General features: G+C 41.4%; 1 protein-coding gene, 1 non-coding gene and 1 pseudogene across 6 annotated transcripts in view; 1 reads left to right on the forward strand and 2 right to left on the reverse strand.

Annotated features, from left to right (window-relative positions):
- Window positions 1–24,446, forward strand: part of FAM222B (family with sequence similarity 222 member B) — a 74,875-nt gene that overhangs the window by 12,864 nt on the left and 37,565 nt on the right. Inside the window, exon 1 of one of the 5 annotated variants that reach the window (XM_075561303.1) lies at window positions 16,973–17,167. The exons of the other annotated variants lie outside the window; for them this stretch is intronic. The gene's annotated coding sequence lies outside the window, so the exon portion shown is untranslated. Of the gene's footprint in view, window positions 1–16,972; window positions 17,168–24,446 lie in introns of those variants that run through there. 5 annotated transcript variants of the gene reach the window in all.
- LOC142458667 (glyceraldehyde-3-phosphate dehydrogenase-like) lies at window positions 2,818–3,313 on the reverse strand (annotated as a pseudogene).
- LOC142460322 (U2 spliceosomal RNA) lies at window positions 15,034–15,224 on the reverse strand. The gene has a single exon (XR_012786554.1). It is a non-coding gene; the product is annotated as a U2 spliceosomal RNA (small nuclear RNA).

Below are 24,446 nucleotides of genomic sequence, written 5' to 3' on the forward strand. Positions count from 1 at the left end.
AAATGTAAAATTATACAATATTTAGAAGGAAACAGGAGAAAATCTTATTACCTTGAATTAGGCAGAGCTCTTTGATGCAACACCAAAAGCAAGATCCATTACAAGGGGAGACAAACAGCAAAAAGATAGTGTCCTTCAATAAATGTAAAACTTTTGCTCCGCCAAAGACACTGTTAATGACTGAAAAGACCAACCATAAAGAGTTGGAAGAAATACTTGAAAATCAGGGGAGGGCGAAGGAAAGGTGGGGTAGAAAGGGGGAACAGATTACAAGGCTCTATATATAACCTCCTCCCTGGGGGCTGGACAGTGGAGAAGTGAGTGAAGGGAGACGTCGGATGGTGTAAGATATGACAAAATAATAATAATTTATAAATTATCAAGGGTCCATGAGGGAGGGAGGGGAAAAATGAGCTGATACCAAGGATTCAAACAGAAAGCAAAATTTTTGAGAATGATGATGGCAACAGATGTAAAATGTGCTTGACACAATGGATGTATGGATTGTGATATGAGTTGTACGAGCCCCCAATAAAATGATTAAAAAAAAAAAGAAAATCATACATAGAACTTGTATTCAGAATGTATAAAGAAGTCAACTGAACAAGAAGAAAGTAAGCATAATTTAAAAGAGGATAGAAGATTTGTATACTCTATTCAGATATGGATGGCTGTTTCTTACAAAATTAAACATACATATCCCACGTGATACAGTCATTCTCTGCTAGGTGAATGACAACCTATTTTCACACAAAAACCTGTATGTGACTTATTTGTAGCGGCTTTACTTGTATTCAGCCCAACCTGGCAGTAACATAGATGTCCTTCCACATAAGTGGATCACTACCCTGTGGTATGGCCATGCATACTACTCAGCAGTCAGAAATGGTGGGTCGATGGAGGAGCCTTGGTGGCACAGTGGTTGCACAATGAGCTGCTCCTTGTGAATGAATTTAGCAATTCAACACCACCAGCTGTTTCAAGGGAGAAGAATGGATGGAGCTACCACATTCTGTTATGATTACATTTATATAACGTCTAGACAACTCAGACTATGGGGATACTTGAGAACAGATCAGGGATTAAAAACCATTGCCCATGGATAGTGATAAGAATTGTACGAGCCCCCAATAAAATGATTTAAAATAAAAAGGCTGGCAACAACAACAACAAAACAAAAAAAACTATTGCCCATTGGGTCAATTCCCACTCATAGGGACCCTATAGGTCAGGGCAGAACAGTCTTTGGGTTTCTCAGACTGCAGCTGTTTACTGGAGCAGATAGCCTCATCTTTGCTCCCTATGTGTGGAGGGAAGGAAGATTTTAAAGAATTCCGAAATGTAATATCCTAAATATATTTGAATTTTGAACTGTTAAGTTTTGTTTTTCTTTAAATCATTTTATTGGGGGCTCTTAGAGTTCTTATCACAATTCCTCCATACATACGTATGTCAAGCACATTTGTACACATGTTGCCATCATCATTCTCAAAACTTTTTTTGTTTTGTTTTTCTTTGAATATATTTTACAAATTTAAAAGTTACAGAGTGGAACATCTCTGAGGGAAGAATTTACATCCTTCAGAATAGCTTTATTTTATTTTGGAATGTTGTACAGTCTTATTCTGAAGACTTCAAAGATATTTTGACAGTTCTTTTATGCTTGTTGGGTTTACTTACTACTAGCGTTTGTTCCCCACTCTCTTCTTCCTATCTTAGGTCATTGCTGTATTACCTGAGAACATACTTTCCACTTTAGTGCATAAAAAGTTTTTAATAGTGAGATTTAGCATGTTAATTGGGGGATACCTGGATTTTATTCAAAGTTTAGCTGAGCTGTCTGTGCACCCAGGGATTGCTTAGGTGGACTGAAGTTGTGACAGGAGACATCCTTCAATATTCCTGGAAGTTGTGTAGTTTAGCTTTCAGACAAGTGTAGGTTTTCAAATTCAGGAAGACATTGAGAAATGGACTGTAATTAGGCAGCTGAGGTAGGTGCATTATTGATTAACAGCACACCCTGGCCCTCCTTGGCATTCAGCCTCTTCCCTTTGCTTTCTCTTGAAAGACAATTTGAACTAATTGTGCCCTGTGTTAGTCTGGGTAAACTAGGGAAACAAATGCACAGAAATATGTATAAGAGAGAGTTTTATATAAAGGGTAAGTGTACATTGAGAAAGTATCCTAACTCAGTGCTGTTGAAACCCATACGTCCAACATAAACCTGTATGTCTGACACTAATCTACAACGCCCTCCTCCATCTAACGAACACAATGACACCGACTGCAGGAGGAAAACTGAATCAGTGAGCGTGTAAGCATGTCAGCACTGGCAGGGGTCTCCACACGGCTGCTCCAGCACCCAGGGCTGCATCAGGGTAGGTCCATGTGACTTCTCCCTGGGGATGTCTTGCAGGAAGAGAACCTTGCCAGCTGAAGCAGGGAACTGGCTCAGGCAGCTGCACTCTGGTCTGACCATCAGAAGGCAAGAGACCTGAGAACTAGAAAGGCGAGGCTCACCGAGCCATTTATATATCTGCCCTTCAGTTAATCCCACATGTGTATATCAGCTGGCTTGGCACAATAAACCTTAACAATCTCACGTCTCTGCTCTTATTTTTCCACATCTACTCTTTTTTTTGGATGCAGTGTACTTTATTGATGGTACATGACAAGGTCGGGCTCTGTAAGCCCCTCCCCTTCCTATAGGGGGTCTGGATGGAACATTCTCAGTGTGTTGGGGACAAAGGCTCCCCAGCAGCTGAGGGCCTCTCTTCCTCTATTGCTCTTGCTGGGGCTGCTGGTCCAGGGGGACTTTTACTCCTTGGAGGCCATGTGGACCATGAGGTCCACCACCCTGTTGCTGTAGCCAAATTAATTGTCATACCAGGAGCTGAGCTTGACAAAGTGGTCGTGGAGGGCAATGCCAGCCCCAGCATCAAAGGTGGAAGAGTGGGGGTCACTATGGAGGTCACAGGAGACAACCTGGTCCTTGGTGTAGCCCGGGATGCCCTTTAGGGGACCATCGGACACCTGCTTCACCACTTTCTTGATGTCATTGTACTTGGGAGTTTTCTCTATATGGCAGGTGGGATCCACGATGGATACATTGGGGTTGGGGACATGGAAGGCCATGCCAGTGAGTTTCCCATTCAGCTCCGGGATAACCTTGCCCACAGCCAGTAGATGCAGGGATGATGTTCTGGGCAGTCCCATGGCCGTCATGCCAGAGTTTCCCAGAGGGGCCGTCCACGGCCTTCTGGGTGGCAGTGATGGCATGGACTGTGGTTCCACATCTGCCTTTATTTTCCATCAGACCTCAAATTTTTTTCTTTTTTTAAAATTAATTAACTTTTTAATAATTTTATTGGGGATTCATACAACTCTTATCACAATCCATACATGCATCAGTTGTGTAAAGCACATTTGTACATTCGTTACCATCATCATTCCCAAGACCTCAAATTTTTAAGTAAGGGCTTTTGTTTAGATCTTTAAAGATAATTCCCCTTAGCAAAAGATTGTCGGGTTTCTAGTTAGGTACCTATGCCTCATGTGAATATTTCTCCTTGGTGAATTGTTAATGCACTTGAACCTGTATTCCTTTAATGTATTCTCCCCCAACTTTTCTCTCCAAGGCTACCACGTGGAACTTACCTTTCTCTTTTCCACACAAACAGGTCTGTATACTCCATCCATTTTCATGCTGGCCTTTCTTTCCTTCTCTGTAGTGATGGTCCCACTGTGACCTTAGTTTACCACTTAGTCCTCGTTAGTTTGAATTTATAATCCTCTAGTCTGTAATATAATTTGTCGCCCCCACTCTGTTCCCACGCTCCCCTACTGCTTTATTTCTTTGTTTTCAAAAGCAGCCTCTATCTGCTTGTTCCTCCTTCTCACAGCTTATTTATTCCTCAAGCACTGTAATTTGTTTTTTGCCCCCATCCCTTCACTGAAATGACTTTGCTCCATGACCTAATTGCCAAACGCAGTTGACACCTTTCAGTCCTTAATTTGTTTAAACTATGGTCTTTAAGCTGGGGTACCATCCACATTTGGTCTTCTCTTTATTTCTTCTTAGTCTTCTTCATAGTCTTAGAGTCCGCTTTATGCTTTTGCTCCAGCTATTTTCTTTTCCTCCAGGGACATATCCTTCAGAATAGTAGACATGCTTAACCAATAATCTAGTGAGTCTTTTAATTGAAAAATTAGAATTTAGCTTATAGCTCATCCCCAGGAAAAAGCTACTGCCTTCAAGTTGATCTGACTCATAGCAACCCTGTAGGATGTAGTAGAACTTGATAGGATTTCTGAAGCTGTAAATCTTTTCAGAAGGAGACTGCCTGACTCTCTCTTTACCCCCTCTCATGGAACGGCTTTGGGGTTTGAACTGCTCACTGGTGGTTACCAGCCTAGTGTTTAACCACCAGAGATCCTGTTGGCATTATGTTTGTTTAGTGAAGGCTGTTCTGCTTCATCTGCTGGATTCGGAGTTCTTTGTGGGTAGCTTCATCTTTTTCACTTTTAACTCGACATAAATATCACGTAAATGTTTCTGCTCTGGGGTTTGTTGGGAGGCTTCCATAGAATGACTGGTTTTGGGGTGCAGACTTGTTTAACTGTATATTGTTTGTGTGTATTGCTGTGTGGAGAGGTTATTGTATAAAGAGTGATATGGAAAATTTGTCTCTGGTTTCTGTACATTGAGATGTGGATATTTACCATTTTCTATACGTTACTGGGAAGTTGTGTTTGAGATTAAGTAATATTTAAGTCTGTTTTTGTTGTTTTTTTTTTCTCTTCTGAGCCTTACCCTGCCTATTTTACCATTGGGATATATGTGTCTTATATAGTATTTATTAAAATGCATCATACCTAACAATATTTTTTAGGGTTCCAGCATGAATTTCATTAGTGAAAAAGTTTTATTGGGGGGGCTTCAAAAAGTTTATGGAATGATTTCATTGTCTTTTAATTTCATTTTCCACTAACTTTTTGAAGCCCCCCTCATCTGCAAAATTGTACAAACAATTCACTAACAAAAGGGTTAACTCTAACATTTAGTAACACACCCTGCCAAATCTATTGTATTTCCAGAGTGTGTTGACACTAGCATTACTCAGGTGAAGTAGAAGTCCCAGCTGTTATGGAGCTTATAGTCTGAGAGTAAATAGATAACAACTTTTTAAAAATTAGTGATAAGGGGAGCTGATATCAAGGACTTCAAGAAGAAAGAGTTTTGAAACTTATGTGGTAGCAATTGTACAATACTGCTTGATGTGATAGAACTATGGAATGTTATGGAATCTGTAAGAGCTCCTAATAAAATGATAGATAAGTGACAAATGCTACACAATTGAATTGAAATAGTCACGTGGTAGAGAATGAGGGGATAGCTAGTGTAGACTGGCAAAACAGGGAGTACCTCTCTGAGAGTCTGGTTTTTAAAGCATAAGGATGAAGACCAAGAGATGAAGAATTTCAGTCAGAGGAAGTAGTTATTCAGTTTATCTAAGAAGGATTGAACATTGGTGTATTGGAGGAACAGGAAAGGCCAGTATAGTTTAAACATCCTTAGTGAAGGGAGAGATGGGCAGGCTGAGGAATGCAGAAGTTGGATGATCGTGAGATTTGAAAACTAGGGCCATTTGTTATCTTTGGTGATTTTACAGCTCAGGTATCATGAGAGTTGACATGGGGCTAAAAAGAATAGTCTGGTTGTTGGATGGAAATGGTGGGAGTAGGCCCACGACTGAGGGCAAGTTTTAGTTTAGTTTAGAGGGATTTCTGTTCTTAGAAAACGCCAGGCTCATTGATGACTTGCAGGTTTTTTATTGTAGCAACTAGGTGGATAAATAATGCTGTATATGGAGTTGGTGAGACTGAAGCAGACATATTTGTCAAGCATTGCTCTTTTGGTCTTGTCTAGTTTGCGATGTCCATCAGACAGTTAAATCAAGAAATGAGACAGACAGTTGGATAGATGAGCCTGGAGAGGTCCTACTTGGGAGAACTCTGGGCTGGAATTGTAGAGTTGGGAATCAACATGTAGATAGAAATTGACATAATGTAATTTAATTAGTTACCCAGGGATGGTTTGGCTCCAAAGAGAAAGCAGCATCAAGTGAGTTAGGAGGAAAATCAAGAGGCTGTTGTCATGGAAGCCCAAGTAAAGTGTTTCAGAAAGGAAATTGTCAACTGTGTTGAACGCTGAGATTCCATGAGACCAGAGAAGTGAAATATCCCACAGGGAAAGGGGGACCAGACTTCAACCCGGTGCTCCCAAGATGTGAATGCAACATGCCGGCATGGAGTAGGGAACCAGTACAGAGGTCTGGGGCTAGCCACAACCCCAACTACTAAGTGGACACCTGCTTATCCACCCAGAAGAATTTATTTCAAAAGACAGCATTGAATCTGCAGCTCAGGGAGAGGGACATTTCTGAGCACACGGGTGCTGATGAAGGGGGAGGAGGAGGAGAGAGTGGAGCACATCCTGGCCCACCAGGCCTTGAGGACAATGTTCCCAATTAGGGCAGCCAGTCCACAGAGAGGACCACATGGGCAGCCCCACTATGAGACATGATGCCCCTTACTGACCCATAGCTCTACAGAGGACAGCACCGGAGACACAGTGTGGGAATTGCACCGATCCGATCCCGCCACACCGAGGCAAAACACTTAAGGGGGTGCAACAGAACAGCAAGGGAATGGAGTGGCAAGGTCCCCAGGGAATGCTGAAGGTGGACTTTGGGGCTAGGGCGTGGTGCCCCAATAGACTGGACTGGAAAACACTCCTAAAGACCAACAAACGATCCTTGAACTAATTACAAGCTTTTCTTTCTTTCTTGTGTTTTGGTTTTTTTTTTTTGTAATTGGTTTGTTGTTGTTTTGTTGCATATTGTTGCTTGCTTTTGCTCTGTCTTGTTTTTGTGCGTGTTATCATCTCTGCAGGTCTGTCTAAATAAGATAGGCTGGATGAACAATCTGGAGGAGAAAACAACGGGACCGACAGTTCTAAGGGGACATGGGAGAGGGGGAGGTGGGGGGAAAGTGGTGTTAACAAATCCAGGGACAAGGGAACAACAAGTGATCCAAATTGGTGGTAAGGAGGGTATGGGAGGCCTGGTAGGGCATTCTCAAGGGTAATGTAACCAAGAGGAATTGCTGAAACCCTGATGGGAACTAAGCATGATAGTGGGACGGAGGAAAGTCAAGGGGAATAGAGGAAAGAGCTGGGAGGCAAAGGGCATTTATAGAGGTCTAGATAAAGACATGTATATATGCAAATATATGTATGAGGATGGGGAAATAGATTTATGTGCATATATTTATAGGTTTAGTATTAAGGAAGCAGAAGGACTTTGGGCCTCCACTTAAGTACTCCCTCAGTGCAGGAATACTTTCTTCTATTAAATTGGCATTCTATGATGCTCACCTTCCCGACACAACTGCTGAAGACAAAAGTGGGTGCGTAAGCAAATGTGGCGAAGAAAGCTGATGGTGCCCGGCTATCAAAAGATAGAGTGTCTGGGGTCTTACAGACTTGAAGGTAAACAAGCAGCCATCTAGCTCAGAAGCAACAAAGCCCACATCGAAGAAGCACACCAGCCTGTGATGACGAGGTGTTGAAGGGATCTGGTATTAGGCATTATCAGAACCAAAAAATCGTATAGTGAATGAGCTGGGGAGTGCAGAGTGGAGACCCAAAGCCCATTTGTAGACCACTGGAGATCCCCTTACAGAAGGGTCTCCTGGAGGAGAAGAGTCAGTCAAAGTGCGATGTAACACCGATGAAAAATAACAACTTTCCTCTAGTTTCTAAATTCTCCCCCTTTCCCCCCCACTATCATGATCCCAATTCTACCTTGCAAGTCTGGCTAAACCAGAGGATGGACACTGATACAGGGCAGACGATCCCTTCAGGACCAGTAGTGTGAGTGGCGATAACTGGCGACGTAGAGGGAGGGTGGGTTGGAAAGGGGGAACCACTTACAAGGATCTACATGTGACCTCCTCCCTGAGGGATAGACAACAGAAAGATGGGTGAAGGGATATGTCAGACAGGGAAAGATAGGACAAAATATAATTTATAAATTATATAAATTATCAAGGGTTTATGAGGGAGGGGGAGGGAGGGGAAAAGTGAGCTGATGCCAGGGGCTTAGTGGAGAGTATATGTTTTGGGAATGATGAGAGCAATGAATGTACAAATGTGCTTTACACAATTGATGTATGTATTGGTTGTGATAAGAGTTGTATGGACCCCTAATAAAACTATTAAAAAAAAGAAATGAAATATCCTTGAGATTTGGTCCACCTAGAGATTATTGGTTACTTTGAGTAGAACCATTTATGGAGTGGTGGAACTAGAAGGCTGATTGTAGTCGGCTGTGAGGGGAAATAGAATAAAGCATTCACCATCTTTTCCTTTTTGGATTCATAACTATTTTGGAAACCAATTTATTTGAAGACTTTCTGTTTCATTATTAAATTTGTACATATGAGGGGGCTTCAAAATGTTGGTGGAAAAATTCAAAATTTTCACAAACTTTTGAAGACCCCTGGTTTTCACATTCCTGTAAGATTTCATTAAAGTAATATAATCTCTTTTGTACTAGAGTTTTAGTTTACAGGGATTTCTGTTCTTAGAAAACACTTACGGTTCTGAGTATTATAAAGAGTCCAACTGGTGCAGTTACTGCTTGACACCTAACCAAAAGATCGTGGTGAGAACTCATCCCTAGGTTCCTTGTAAGAACAGTCCCCTTCCACCCCGCTTGCAGGCCTGTAGAGTGTCGTTCCACTTTGTAACACTTGGAGACCCTGTGAGTACAGAACTCACTTGATGGCAAGTGGCAGGAGTAAGACACACTGGTGAGTGAATGAGAATGTTTTTACAGGACTGCTGGATAGGCAGACTGGCTTGACCTTGGCCTTACTACAACATTGGTTTTCTCCGCTGTCAAGTGAGGATAGCAGGACCAGTTTAGCTCGGGGTGGTTGTGAGGCATGACTACTAAAGAAAATTATTGTAAAACACTTGCAAGTTAAAGTGTGATAGAAATGCTAAATAGTAATTCTGACTGGGATCTTGTGAAAATTAGCAACATACTGTCTGTTAGAGGCCTTGAGCTCCTTTTGAGAAAGGTGACATATTTTTATAAATACTATTTGAGGTGGAAAAATAGCCAAGAATTTGGGAAAGGATATTGCTGCCTTAATTTCTGGGTAACAACAGTGGATTGACTTTTTATTTAAATTATTATGTTATTATGTTGCTTTAATGGATTCATGTCACAAGTTTTTGCCATTTTTATATTTTGTTCCAGTGAGGGTGTGAATGTCATCTGATGGCTATTACAATGTTGATTGTTAAAGGCAGGAGGGGTCTGGGGTGATTTATTCTCTATATTTAAAGCACCAGTCAGTAGAACCACTCACCAAACAAAATATTGAAAAAGCATTTTAATTTATTGTGGGTGCATCTTGCAGACACTTAAATGCATTTAGGTGATGGTTGCAATTAGGCTCTGAAGAGAGGGACATGGCGCCATTTCAGGCAAAACTAGCACTCTTTGTTCCACACCTGAGGCTAAATATAGAATTGGTGGCATCATTACCTATAATGCCCTTAGACAGTGCTTGAAATTTGAATCTGATGAACTAAATTTTTCTCAGCCTCTAAAGTGGCATTACAATAGAGGGCAATTGGACTGCGGTTCTTTTGATGTTTAAAAGCAGGAAGAGAAAGGGAAATGGTTAAGTGATAGCCTGCTGAGGTGCTCAGAACGTTGCTGACCGTGGGCACTGTTTTCAGTGGGCACTTGTGCATTGCTAATTTTAGAGCAAAGTGGCATGCACTTCTTCGCTTTACATAGGTTGGAATTGAATCTTTCCCACAGCCCAGGACCTCTTTGTGTCAAGGACAAGTACCAGGTTTAGGTTTCTTTTCTCTGAGGGGAAGCCTGTACTTGCCTTTGTCTGTTTTCTTTTGCATTTGTTAACTGGAACAAGGGGCTCTGCATGGCTTGTTACCTTGGCAAGGACAGTTAAGTAAGCTTACTTTCTTAGAGATGCTGTACCACTATAGTTTTACAAAGACTTTCCATTTGCTTCCATCATTTGCCTGGTTCTTGTAGATTCTGGGAGTGACTTCAATTCTTTTATGTTCCTAGGTAAACAATCAGCTTGTGCCCTTACTTTTAGTTCCTTTGCATTTGATGTGCTTGTTTACCTGTGTCCATTCGTTCTCTGAGTAGATGTTTCACCATTTCTCTCCTAAATATTTTGAGGAATATATTAATGCTGCTGAGCATCTTTAGCTCTTTTCTTTTTCGTTTTTTTTTTTCTCTCCCAAAGTTTCTCTGGAAGCTGGTAGTTGACAATGATTATCACCTCAGACTGCCTTTAATATTGTTTAGAGAAAAACAATTTTCTACCACTACTTAACAACATTAATTATATTTTTTGACTATAAGTATTTGGTCAAAATACAAGGTGGGTTCCAAAAGTTCATGGAAAAATTCCATTATTTTTAATTCCATTTCCATGAATAAACCCGCCCATGTGTGAACATGGGTGTGTGAAAAGCAGTGCTTTGGGACTTACCTCTCATATTGTGGCCACTAACACTGTTCCATCCGCGTCACACATCTTTCAGGCTGACTAAGAAGTGAGAAAGTAGCTCTTGCGTCAGTTGCTAACCCAAGATGGTGTTTGGTTAAGTTGTTAGAAATTGTTTGCCTTGGTTATTTGAATAATGGTAAACTTCTTTTGTCACTTTACTTCCAAAGATGCATCAAGACGCTCCTTCTGTCTGAAGTCAAGTGTTGACTCTGTGTTGGTTATAGTTTGCTTTTTCTGGCTAGCACAGCCGCCTTTTTGTTTTCTCTCTTCTGACAGATTACAGGATTGTGGGGAAACAGCGTCCAGGGCTTTTTCAGGAACTGTGCCATTTTATCTACAGGCGAAGCCATTGGCTTTGGCATAGAAGAGAATTACCTCAGCATTTAAAGATGCCAAATCATACTTGATTCACAAGTTTGCTATCCCATTTTGTATATATGTGTATAACACTTCTCCAGGATGCTGGCTTTTACTTTTTCTACCATGTGCCATTCTATCAGTGTGGTAAGTTAACAATTTGTCCCTTTTCTCCAACCCTTCCTCCCTCTCCAAATTAAGCATCACAAACCTTAGTAAGAGATGTAACATTTACTTTAAAGATTGGGGAAATGCACCATACATGTTTACACTGCTCTTATAGTAACTTTGAGCCTTAATGCTGATTTATAAGTTAGTCTTCCCCCGAGGGAAGTTAAAATTATTTTGGTATGAAGATGATTTGCTAACCAACATTTCTCTTTACAGAGGTTTTTTGAAGTTAGCCACCCACTGCTACCTGACTCATAGGGACCTCCCTATGTAAGATTTCTGAGGCTTTATAAATCTTTATAGAAATAGATGGCCTCAATTTTCTCCCTAGGCTGTGGGTTTGAACCACCAACTTTATGATTACCTGTCTAACACCTACTCAACAGTACCACCAGGGTTCCATTTGAAGTCATCAAAGAAGACTAATTGCCAGGGAACCCTCTTTTCTCTTTTGGGAGATTTAATTTGTATAAGACAGCACATTTAGGCAACTTTTGTGTATTTGTTTACCCTTGACAATGGACTTTAGCATAATTTATCTTGATTTTAAATGATCGCAGTTTAAAGGAGCCCAGGTGGGGCTTCCAGATTAAGTGTTGGACTGCTAACCACAAAGCCAGTGGTTCCAACCCACCAGCCATTTTGCAGTAGAAAGATGAGGCTGTGTGCTCCATAAAGACCACAGCTTGGGAAATCCTATGTAGGGTTGATAATGAGTTCGAATCAACTAGATGGCAGTAGTTTATCGAGGTGTAGGCTCTTTCCATTTAGATTAAGTTGGGGAAGGTTGTGAATAAAGAATAAGCCAGTTTGGATAGGCTGGTTTGCTCAGTGTGAATGATGATCATGGGCACATTTTGTACCTCCCTCTGCCAGAAATAGTTCTGCCTTTCTATCTTTAAGGCATTATTATAGTTTATTTTTCAAACACACACATAAACTAGTGTATCTAGACTAAGTACCTTAAAGACAGGGGCTGTCACCTGTTCCTCTTTTTTGAGTTGAGTTCCTGACACACCAACACAAAACTAAGTGAAACCAAACTCATCTGACCTTGTAGGACCTTAGAAACCCCTGGGGTTTCTAAACCCACAACCACACCTTTCTTCAGTCAAGCAGCTGGTGGGTTAGAATGATTGACCTTTAGGTCAGCAGCCCAGGACTTAACCATTGAGCCATCAGGGTTTAATTCCTACCATATAGGAACACAGCAAATATTTGATTTTGTAAGTGAATGAAGGAATAAAATTAAACATGAAAGGAATGGATTTTACACTTCCCTCTAGTGTCAGAAAGAGAAAACACAGCTAGATTTTGTTAAAAAAAAGTTAAAGAACACCTTGTTCTACATTAAAATCGTTCAAAGCATTGCCTTTCCACTCCCCTCCCAACCCCCACCCCCACCCCCCAAGTAAGACATATTCCGCTTTATTGCTTTGCAGGGTTGGTTTTTTTAAATCATTTTATTGAGGGCTCTAAATCTCTCTTCACAATCCATACATACATCCAGTGTGTCAAGCACATTTGTACATGTTGCCATCATCATTTTCAAAATACTTTCTTTCGACTTGAGCCCTTGGTATCAGCTCCCTCGCTCCCTCATGAACCCTTGATAATTTATAGATTATTATTTTTTCATGTCTTACACTGACCAATGTCTCATTTTACCCACTTTTCTGTTGTCCATCCCCATGGGAGTGGGTTATATGTAGATCATTGTGCCTCTTTTTTAAAAAAATGAGTATCTCACACATACCACACTCACCCCCCCTTTCTTCCAGACCCACTGCTCTCTTTAAGTCTAGTGAATAATACTGCTTTTTTATCAGTCATTTGGCTCAATGTCAGGATTTTTGAATTCTATCAAAAGCCTTATAGCAGGTCTTTATGGGAGGAATGCCTTTCTTTTAAGAGCTCAAGGTTTCTACTCTGGTTAGAGTATCGGTTTCCCTGTTTTCAGTTCAAGTGAAAACTTTTAATTTTGATTGAAGTGTCCAAAGTGAGTGTCAAAGTTACTCTATTGTTCTTATTATAGATTCAGAAAATTTGAAAAATAAGGTACTGATATTGAGGTACAAACTGATAGGATTAGGTGGATGTTGCCTAAACTAGTTTATCTTTTTCCCTTATTGCTGAGTTGGTGTATTTTTATATTTTAGTGTATTTTCTGATTTATAAAAGTAAGGCATGTCCAACATAAAGTTTATAAACTATAAAAAACCTGTAATTCTACCCAACTAATCTATTAAAATTGTACAAAATTAATGCATGTTTATTTTTTTTAAACATCAAACAAAAAAATCTCTCCTCACTCCTTCCTCTTTCTCTTAGCCTTCTCTCAGGGGTAACCATTGGGGATAGATTGGTGTGTGTATTTCCATGGGCCTACAGGCATACAATGATCCTATGTGCTTAAAATCGAGATGTGATATTTTGTACTACCTGAAACTTGCTATTATAAAAAACTTTCTTGACTTCGGTGCGTATAGAAGAGTGCATATATCACAAATGTACAGCTTAATGGATTTCATAAGCTGAACATAACTATTTTACTAGCTTATAGGTCAAGAAACAACATTGCTAGCCTTCTGGCAGCCCCTCCTTCACCCGTTTTCCTATAATCCTGTGGATAAATGCTTACCAGTAGTGGCATAATTAGAACTTGGTTACTTAGTCTAACTTGGGAATGAGTGAAGAATGTTATTAATGGTTTTGATTCTGGTTGTTATGAGATATTGTATAATTTAATTGGTCTGGAAATAGAAATACCATATGATCCAGCAATCCCACTCCTAGATGACTATCCCAGAGACCGAAGAGCCATGAATGACATGAACAGGTAAGATAGACATCCATGTTGTTTTCTGCTGGGTTCTATAATTCTTATTAGAGAAGTTACAGTTCAGGTGAGAAATGTTCAGGATACAGCTGTTCTGTCAAGGCCATCTGCAGTGCTGCAGGTAGGCTGCTCTCTGGCCATTAGCCTCGTGACTTTCCTTTTGTTGGAACATTGTTTCAGATGTGTTTTAGGATTGTTAATAAATACCTGAAGGGCATGCCCACCCCTAAGGCATTCAGCTCCAGCTCCAAGGGTTGTCAACCCCAACTCCCCACAAGCTAGCCCCCTGTGGCTCTATCTGTCCGTGGGCTGGGCAGGCTCCCACTGTCTCATGCTCTGGCTCTTGATACTACTGAGCGCTCCTCTCCTGCTCCTCCAGTATCAAAGCTGTCTCCTGGGTCAAGGAGGTTCAGTGCACAGCAATCGCTGGGTCCAAAGGATGTCCTCCACTCCTGGCACTTATCTCTTGTAGTGAGAATCTCCCCCACCCCCACCTCCCGTTTGAGACATGATCCTAGCAGGATGGCGGTCACATTTAACATCGTTAACAGTCACGCACGGCTCAACACTCCAACCTAATCAGTATCTTACTCTAACTTCTACTCCAGGAGGCGAAGGTCATTTGGTGAGAGTAACAAAGGCTATACTAGAAGAGCCATATTAAATAATTCTCTGCAGTACACATGTTCATCACAGCACTAGTCAAAATAGCAAAAAGATGGAAACAACCAAAGTGCTCATTAGTGGATAAATGAATAAGCAAACTATGAAACACACAGTGGAATATTATGCAATGTTATAAAAAGAATAATAGTAATTCTGTGAAACACCTCATTGACATGAATGAACCTAGAAGACATTATGCTGGGTGAAATTAACCCATCACAGAAGTCAAAAGGTTTACACAGAGGAAAAAAACACACAACTTCTTTGAAGGTTAACAGGAATGGGAGGGAAAGTAAAGTAAATCACTAATTAGAGCAGTGTTTCCCAAAGTGGGTGATAACTTACACTTTTTATTTTTAACAGACCCCCTAAGGGGCGGCACCATTCCTGGAAGTACTGCAATACCAGGCTGATGCGTGGAGTGGAGGGAGCAAGCTCCTAGTCCAACTCCTACTTGGAAAAATACATTTAATATGTTGTCCTCGGATAGAGGACGTATCAGATATTAAACTGATAAGAACAGATAGTACACTTGATCTTAGCCAAAATGCAGAGGAGCGATAACGAATACTTTATCCTGGAGTATGGGCTATAGTACAGAAGTTTTAAATTCCAGTGGGTGCTGAGTAATTTTTTTTCTTGAAAAAGGGGTGCTGGTATGCCAAATAAGTTTCAGAACTGTGCACTAGAGGGCAGACGGGCATATGCATTTGGGTGAAGGGAAAGGCATCAAGTATACAGTAAGGGGGAGGTCAGCACAACATAAGGCAAAGGAAGACGGAACACAGGAGTTAAGACAACAAAAGTAAATAGTACCTACACAATCCTGCAATAACAGTCATTATAATCTACAAGTGGATACATGGATAGACACAAACTCAAGGAATGGGAAGGTGAATGGAGCTACACCCACGTTTGTGTGTGTAGGGGGCTTTGACAGAAGGTATTTCTACTTAGATATTTATATGTGCTGCAAATATATTTGATTATAGTAGAGCATACAGGGGGCAAAGGAATGAAAATTTCCTACCCATAACCAGCATGTTGAGGGTAGTGAATTGCTAACTAGTCCTGGGTTTCCAGAGACATTTAAAGTGATCAGGTCATATAACTCCTTTTCCACCTTCTTGTAAGAATGAGATTATATGAAATTATTTGAGCTCCATGTAAGAAGGGACTATTTAAAGTGGTTTTGTTTTTATTCTAAAGTTCTTGAGGAATTCAATGTGGTTATAGCATATGATGTAGTATTTAACATCAAGAGCTTTTGGGGGGGGATGTGAAATGGCAATTTAGGATATAATTTGTCTTTTTCAGTTCAGGTTTTTTCTCAAATGAGCACAGGATTTTGTTCCACCACCTAAGAAATAAACATTAGCACATTCAATCCCAGCACCTTTAATACCCTAAATTGGCATTGACTGACTTGTTTGTACAATTTGCCACTTATGCTGTGGTCTGCTGATTGAGGTTCCCCCCAAATCCCCCTCCCATATTGGTTTTAGAAAGAGATGTTTGCATCTAATTGTGCTGAAACCTAAGCGAGTGACTGCCCTGGGTTTAATGTAGGTGCCCTGGGTTTAATGTAGGATGTAGGTGTCTTGTGTCTGCTTGATTGGAACCCACTGTGTGGAGGTGGCATTTTGTTTTTGCACTTGTTTTGATGTGTTACTTTCTCCCCTACCTCACCAACTTCCACATACATTCCATCTCAATGTGACCCTCCACCCTTATTTTCTGCGTTTTTGGAAAAGGAGTTTCAGCTAGGAAGATCATTACACGTAGGATTTGATGTCTGCCTATGGTTATGAAGGCGTTCAGTTGATGAACCTGGAAACAGAAGGCAGAGAGAGGCCTGGGGAGCATCTTTGACAGTCGGCGTGGCGTCTCCCGGTGGCAGTTGCCGGGGATGGCCGCCACTTCGGTAGGTTGGTCACCCGCTGGACGAGGCTGCTCACTCTTCCCACCCCGGTAGAGTGAGGTGGGAGACGGGGAGCGCCACCACCTGGCTCAGCTGCAGGATGCTTCCAAGCTTTGGGGTGGGGGCCCTTAGAGGGGCAGCGCTAACAAAGAGGAGCCGCGCCGGGGCCGGGGCGGCGTGTGGCTGGCCTATCCCCGGCGGCCGGCCTCCCAGTGGGCCTCCCCGGTTGGCTGCTTGGCGAGCGTCTCCGCTGGCTCCCGGCCTCACCATTGGCTGAGTAGACGGGCGGGGCTCGCGGGCGGCCGGACGGAGCTAGGGGCGGGGCTGGCTTCCGGCGGCGGCGGGGAGGAGGGAGCAGCCCCGGCTGGGGGAGGGGGGTGTCGGCGCGCCGCGGAGTGCGGCGCTCCCAGAGCCTAGCACCGGAGCTGCCGCCTCCCCTCCCCCTGCCGAGGCCGCCAGAACCCCTTCTCCTCCCCTCCCGGGGCGGGGGCGAGGTGGGCTGAGCTGCCCGAGGCGGGCGGGGCCGAGCGTGGAGCCCCACCGAGCGCCGCGGAGCAAACCTCGCCTCCCTTTCTGGGCGCAAGGTGTGTGTGTGTGCGTGTGTGTATGTGTGTGTGCGTGCGTGCGCGCTTTCTCTAACGCCACTCCGACTTTAGCCGACTTAACCTTGTAAGAAAAGGGGAAATGGAATGGGAATTAAGCTTTCCACAGAGCACCAGTTTATTTTTATTTTGTAATTTTCCTGCCCTTGATCCTCCTTTCCCTTCCTTCATCTCATCCCTGCATCGGGGTAAGGAGATTCAAGACTCATCTTTTTTTTTATTTTTTTAACTGATGTGTCGATGTTGGTCGCAGAGTAAAATGCACAGAAGAAAAAAGGAGTCCTTTCTTGGGTACCATCTGATGCAGTAGCCGGAGAAAGGCGGCGCGGGTGGGGGGCGGGGGCGGGAAAGCAAGTCAGGAGTAGGGTTTTGGAGCTGTACTGTATCGGAGTCGACTAAAGCCATCGTCATCTTTCATGCTAGAACTGCCATAATCAGTAATACCAAGGTGCTCGGAGAAGGGAGAGGCAGCTCCATTCAAACGGTGATTAAAGGAAAATCCTGATAGTTGTTAGAGATTAACTGTCAAAAGTCCCTTACCTGAGTTAATTGTTGCGGGCTTTGTGTAGTAGCTAATTAACCCAGTTAATTAGAGCCCGCAAACTTACCTCCTGTTATAAACCAAACTTAAGTCTGACCTGTTTCTCTATAGGCATATTTCTTACCAAGGGGCTTCACAAAGTTCTTGGGAAAATTCCATCATTTTTCCTTACCTTGAACTTTCTGAAGCTCACTTGTATTCATAAGTTCTCATAAGGATTCGTTTCGCATCTATGGTCAAAACCAAAATAATTTGCCCAGGTGGATTTTATTTAGTTTATTTTCAACCATCCCCTCAGGGTGTGAATTTGGCTGACTAGTGTTACAACTTAAATGATTTTTATCTCTTTTGAGTCTCTGCTTCTACAATTATGGATTCTGTTTTCCTGAAGGACATGGATTTTCAGTCCTAATCAGGAACCTCATTGTAGGTTTAAAATTGTTATGGAAATTATCAGTTAAGCATATAAAACCTAAAATTTCTGAAATAGGGTGTGTGTGGGGGGTGGGGGTGGTAATGTTTAAACTTGGTTTAAATTGGATTGTCCAAACCAGAGATGTTTGAAGCAGGTTTATCTTACTGTTGATTAGTAAAGAGCTAACATGCCAGAAGGAATGAATATAATATTTTTGGCAGCACATTGGTAAATGTTCAGTAAGTGATTTGGGGTTAATTCTAGCAACCAGGCTCGGTTTCCAGATAGTGTTCTAACTGGAAATCAGTTTTGAAGACAAAATTGATATGCCAGAGCTGTCTTAGAGTTTTAATTGGAATAGTGTCTTTTTCTGTGCATTGATTTATTGGATCGCTGTTCAGTCAGAACCAGTTCGGGTGAAGGAAAGTGTAAAGAATGGGGGGATGGAATGGGAAAACGTCTCATGTGAGAGCATGTCAGAGGCCAAGAAACGTACAGATTTTTAATTTCTGAAATGGCTTTTGCATCAAGTCGTGCAATGAGTAGATGCACAGTGAACTTGTAGTTCGATTTTTGGTTTATTATTCATTTGTCCCTTCAAACTCAGTGAATCATGTTGAAATACGGAAGGAAAAGATTTCCCCCAGATGTTGCCTTACCTAACTTGTTTGCTACTGAAGAATGGAAAGTCTAAAGGCACTGAAGCTAGTGTGTAAAACAAAGTGCACTTTGATGTTTTAAGATACAGCAAACTTGAGAAGTGACACAACCCACTGGAAGGCCATAATCATGCACCACTTCAACTTGTTTGCCGGGGGTAGGGGGGAACACCCCCCAAAAAAGCCATGTTCTCATTCAATATTCTAGGTGGATTTCTCTTTTTAGTGCAGGTTACTTTGTACTTGACTCATTTTATTATATTTCTATTTGTTTAACCAATATTTTGCATGTTGTGATAATTTCCCCAAAGAAATTTTCCCAGGAGACAAAAGGCTGTATGCAGAAATACTAACAGATGTATCTATGTTAATCTCCAAATATGACATAAAGGTGATGGAAACCTTCAAATTTGATACTCTACAGGGAGACAATTTTATGAAGCCATGACTTCTCAAGACTAAGGTGTACTTGATTCTAGCTTTGGTATTTTCAATTGCCTTCACTTCATATGCATGCAAAAGTTGGACAGTGAATAAGGAAGCCGCAAAAGGATTGATGCATTTGATTTATGATGTTGGTGAAGAATATTGAAAGGACTGTTGTCTGCCAGAACAAACAAGTCTGTCTTAGAAGTACAGCCATAATGCGCCTTAGAAGTGAGGCTGGCCAGATTTCCTCTGTCATACTTTGGGTATATTTTTAGGAAAAGGACAGCATGCTTAGTAAAGTAGAAGGTCAGCGGAAGAAGGGAGGGCTTCTGGGAGATGAATTGACACACTGGCTGTAACAATGGGCTCAAACTTAAAACAGTTGTGAGGCTGGCACTGTTTCATTCTGTTGTGCATAGGGTCACCGGGAGTTGAATGACTTAACAGCATCTAACAGCAATGACAACGTGGCTTCCCGTAATTTCCCAGATGAGGGGACATAGTGCTGTAAAGGTCAAAGTAGCTGGTTTCATTTTCCTCAGCAATCTGTTTTTATCCACCCTGCTTATTTCTGTGAGTCACAGCTTAGAATGTGTTAAGAAAAGAGGCCCTGTGTTCTCCCTAAAGGGAGACTCAAACCAGATCGCTCATCACATCAGACAAGTAAAATGATTCCCTTGAGAAGGTGAAGGAAAAGATTGGACCCTTGACATTGCTTGATTTCATAATAATCAGCTTGAGTATTTGGAATTTGGAAAGGCTTGTTCAAGGTGATGAAATACTAGAGGAAAAAACCCTGAGCTCCCCTCTCTGAGAGAATTTGGAGATAATGAATGCATTCATAAGGAGATAGAGTGCTGGTAGTTTTTAGCTACTCAGCTTTGTCAGGTGTCAGTGGCAATATTTTGTGTGTGTTTATAACCCCCTCCCCCAGGAATTGATTCTTGTAATCTTGTGAGGAAGTTGTTTACTTCAGCGGTCTAGGTCTGAGGGAAGAGGACTTGGTGGCGGTGTCTCTTTCTGTGGACAGGCCAGATAAGAATGTGCAATTGATGGCTAGTGAGTTACTGAACTCTTATTAATGAATGGTTGCTAGGCAAATAAAATCTCAATTGATTTTATCCTCAAAATGTGGCTTACAGTCCTGCCCTTAGTTAGGGCCAAGGGCCAGCCAAAATGCCTTTGTAATGATACCCCCTTTTAAGAGTTCTTGGGAAGGAGGGGAAAAAATGAGGAGCTGATGCCAGGGGCTTGGGTGAAGAGCAGATGTTTTGAGAATGATGAGGACAATGTGCTTTACACAATTGATGTATGTGTGGATTGTGATAAGAGTTGTATGAGGCCCTAATAAAGCGATTAAAAACAAAAAATAAAACATAAGCATCAAAAAAGAGTTTTTGTTGCTTTTGAGTCTGTGTAGGCTGACAAGTGGCTCTGAATGAGGGACTAGATTGTCATCTGGATCTCACTTCATGTGTATAAGATAATTTTAGCTTTTGGTAACCTGGGCCCACATATATATTAATTTCTTCTAGATCAAGTGGTAGGGTGGGTAGGGTTGGGTTACTCTCTAATATTAATATATGATGACCGCTGTGTTTGATTGTTGGTTTTGTAACTAGTAAGGCAATGAGCTCAAACGTTCACTTTGGAATCAGGCCAGTGATAACACTGCCCTTGGGCTTGGACGGGTGGAAAAATAGGACAGAGTAAACAATTGAGGGCATAAATAATGAGTCTTCCAACTGAGCCCTGGGAGAGGGAGGGAGATTATCCTCAGAGCTGTTCAAACTGGCAGTGAAAGGCAGAGTCCACTGCATTAATTACCCGGACTGTGTTTGATACTGCATTTATTGTGGGATTAGTAGAGTTTAAAACCAAGTTGCCTTTCAGTTGTAAACTTTTAATTTGCCTCTCTTTTTTTTAAATGAAATGCAGAGATTGCACATTTAATTTTTCTAGACCTAAGGCCTTTGCTCTCACAACTTTGTTCTAAATAAGGGTCTGTGAGAATTGGCCCATCTTTTTGTTTGACCGGATCATAGAATTTTGCGTACTTAGTTATTTTAATCATTTGTGAATCAATATGTTAATAAAAGAAAAAAGTAAAAGGCCTTATTAACTTAGACGTGGGTGAAGGAATTGTTTGGTACCTTGAGTACATATTATAGTTTGAAGTGGAATGTGGAATTGTAGGATGTGATTCTGAAATATCTCCCAAAAAGTTAAGATGAATTTCTTCAGCCCCCAGGATTATTTCCAGTACTAAAAAGATAAATGTTTGCTCTTTTAGATTAGTTAGCAGCGTTCAGCCAAGGATTGAATAAGGATTTGCCCCCATTGGGCTCAGTATTTCTCAGGTAGGAAAAATCATGCCTGAGACAATCTAGCTTGGACATTGATTGGTTAATTAAACCACACCCATAGCCAAGGCCTCTGAGTTTTTCCTTCTTTGATTCTGTTACTTATTTTCTCCAAGAATTTCTTTCTGAATCCCTGTTTGAAATGATTTAAAATCTTCTTACCGCTGCCTTTTTATTTTCTTTTCCTGGTTGTGAAGGGTTTTTAAAAACCAGATGCCATTATTAATCAATAGCAGAGTAAAGTTGGGAATGAGGTGTTAGAGGAATGAAAGACACATAAAGGAGGAGTTGAAGTTTTGAATACTTGTTTTGAATGGGTCCCAGGAAAGGAGCACTGGACTGGTTAGATCAACTTCAGGCATGAACTTAAATTTGTTCATTTCAGGGTAGCCGAAACGGGCAGAGATGTATGTAGTCCAGGTAAGGGTTCATTCATGATCAGAGTTCCTGACTGTTCTGCAGGAGGGTATACAAGCCAAATGTAGACAGGTGAAATGTAAGGCAATTCCCAAGGCCAATAGCATAAACAGTCTCTCTTTTTCAACTGGGACTTTCTAGAGGAACAAACTGTAGACATTTGTTTTCTTTCTCTGGTTATTTAAGAGATCAGAAGGCCAGGGAGCTAAGAGCTTAGATTACATTTAGCTTTGTAATCATCAACACTAAGCCTGGCGCGCTGAATTGATTCTGACTTAGTGACTATAGGACAGGATAGAATTACCACATTAAGGGTTTCCACGACTAATCTTTCAGGAAGTAGATTGCCAGAGACAGTTTGACTGTTGCATTTGGTATTTGAGACTTTACCCTTGTTGCCTAATTGCACTGCGGACCTTTTGGCAAAATTGAACTCTTCCCAGTAGACCAAGCTAAACTCACTGCCAGTGACCCTGTAGACAGGATAGAACGGCCCCTGTGAGTTTGTGAGACAGTAACTCTTTACAGCAATAGAAAACCCCATCTACCTTCTGTGGAGTGGCTGGTGGTTTTGAACTGCTGACCTTCAGGTCAACAGCCCAAGAGGTAACTACTACTCCATTAGGGCTTCCTTCCAAGTAATGCACAGACGAACTAGTACATATCAGCATGTCTTCTTTGTTGGCATCCTTTCACCCAGAAAAATTCTGTGTCCTATAGCCACTACACCAAAAAGAACTGTAACTAAGCCCTTCTTTAGACTGCTTTGAAAACTGGACTGTATGTGCTAATGTTCAGAACTGTGTTGGCTAAAATGAAATCCATTTAGAATAGTCAGATTATGATTGAAGAAACACTACAGGTCATCACTTCAAAGCTAGGAATTTCTATAAATGCATTTTGGTAGGAAAATGTTCCTTCCTTCCATAGGAGTTCATTCGAATATACAGCAGATTTTAGAAGACGAGGTTTCCACGACCAATTGCTAGTTCTTTGCATTTAGCAAAGTGAGTTTGAGAATCAGCTGCTGATTGGAGTAAAAATCAGATTGTATGCCACTTGCAGAATTGAAATTATTTTAGACTACATCCCCATTGCTTCAGAAGAGAATCATAAAGCCTTATTAGTCATAACTTAGATTTCTTCTTTCCTTCCAAAAGCTAAGCCACGTCTACTATGTCATTTTCTCTATGCTCACACTGATTGTAAGGAAGCAGATAACGAGACTATAAGAAGTTAGAAGCAACTCATTCCAGATTGCAGTATATCAAGAAGAAGCCACAATTTCTGGGTTCCTGAATGGTGCCCTCTGGCTAGAAAACATTGATTTTGTAGCTCTTAAGGTACCAACTTGATTTTTGCTTATCATTGTTTCCCAGAACCTATTTCTTTCCATTTCAGAAATTGAGGCCAGTGGATTAATGAAGACTCCACATCTTGTTTTTAACCTGTCCTGTCAGGTGTTACTGTGGGTTCACTAAAGTGCTTTTACCAGTGTACAACCTCTGCTCTATCCAGCATATAGGAGCTGGAGGCACAGGGAATCCAGGGTGGATGATACCTTCAGAACCAGTGAGTGAGGGGCAATACTGGGAGAGTAGAGGGTGAGTGGTTTGGAAAGGAGGAACTGATTATAAGGATCTACATGTGACCTCCTCCCTGGGGGACGGACAACAGAGAAGGAGGTGAAAGGAGATGCTGGATAGGTCAAGATATGACAAAATAACAATCTATAAATTATCAAGGGCTCATGAGGGAGGGGAAAAAAAAAGAGGACCTGATGCAAAGGGCTTAAGTGGAGAGCAAATGCTTTGAAAATGATGAGGGCAAAGAATGTACAGATGTGCTTTGTACAATTGATGTATGTATATGTATGGATTGTGATAAGAGTTGTATGAGCCCCTAATAAAATCCGTTTCTGTGAGACACAGGACAGTGGTACTATGCTTTAATGTTTCCCCAGAGGGACCTTCCCACTTAAGAAAAGTGCTGCATCTATTTCTGTAGTAAATGGCAAAATTAAGTTGAGACGAGTTTTTTTAGCATGCTGTATTTTTATTTTTGCCTCTTCTCCAGTCTAAGCAAATGCCCCAGATGAAGTACATCCTATCATTCACAGGCTATTTTGAGGGAGTGTGTTCTTCAGTGCAGCTCAAAGTGAGAGGCTGATGCCCTCTGAGCCTGCACACCAATTTTGTAGCTCTGAAATTGTTTTGTTTTTTAAAATCATTTTATTGGGGGCTCGTACAATTCTTATCACAATCCATACATACATCCATTGTGTCAAGAACATATGTACATGTGTTGCCATCATCATTCTCAAAACATTTACCTTCTACTTGAGCCCTTAATATCTGCTGCTTCTGAAATTGTTTATACCAACTCCCACCTACTTCCTACCTGTCCACATCTGTTCATCTGAGCTCCCTACAACAAG

This window comes from Tenrec ecaudatus, chromosome 10 (assembly GCF_050624435.1).
Source record: "Tenrec ecaudatus isolate mTenEca1 chromosome 10, mTenEca1.hap1, whole genome shotgun sequence".
NCBI classification, from domain to species: Eukaryota; Metazoa; Chordata; class Mammalia; order Afrosoricida; family Tenrecidae; genus Tenrec; species Tenrec ecaudatus.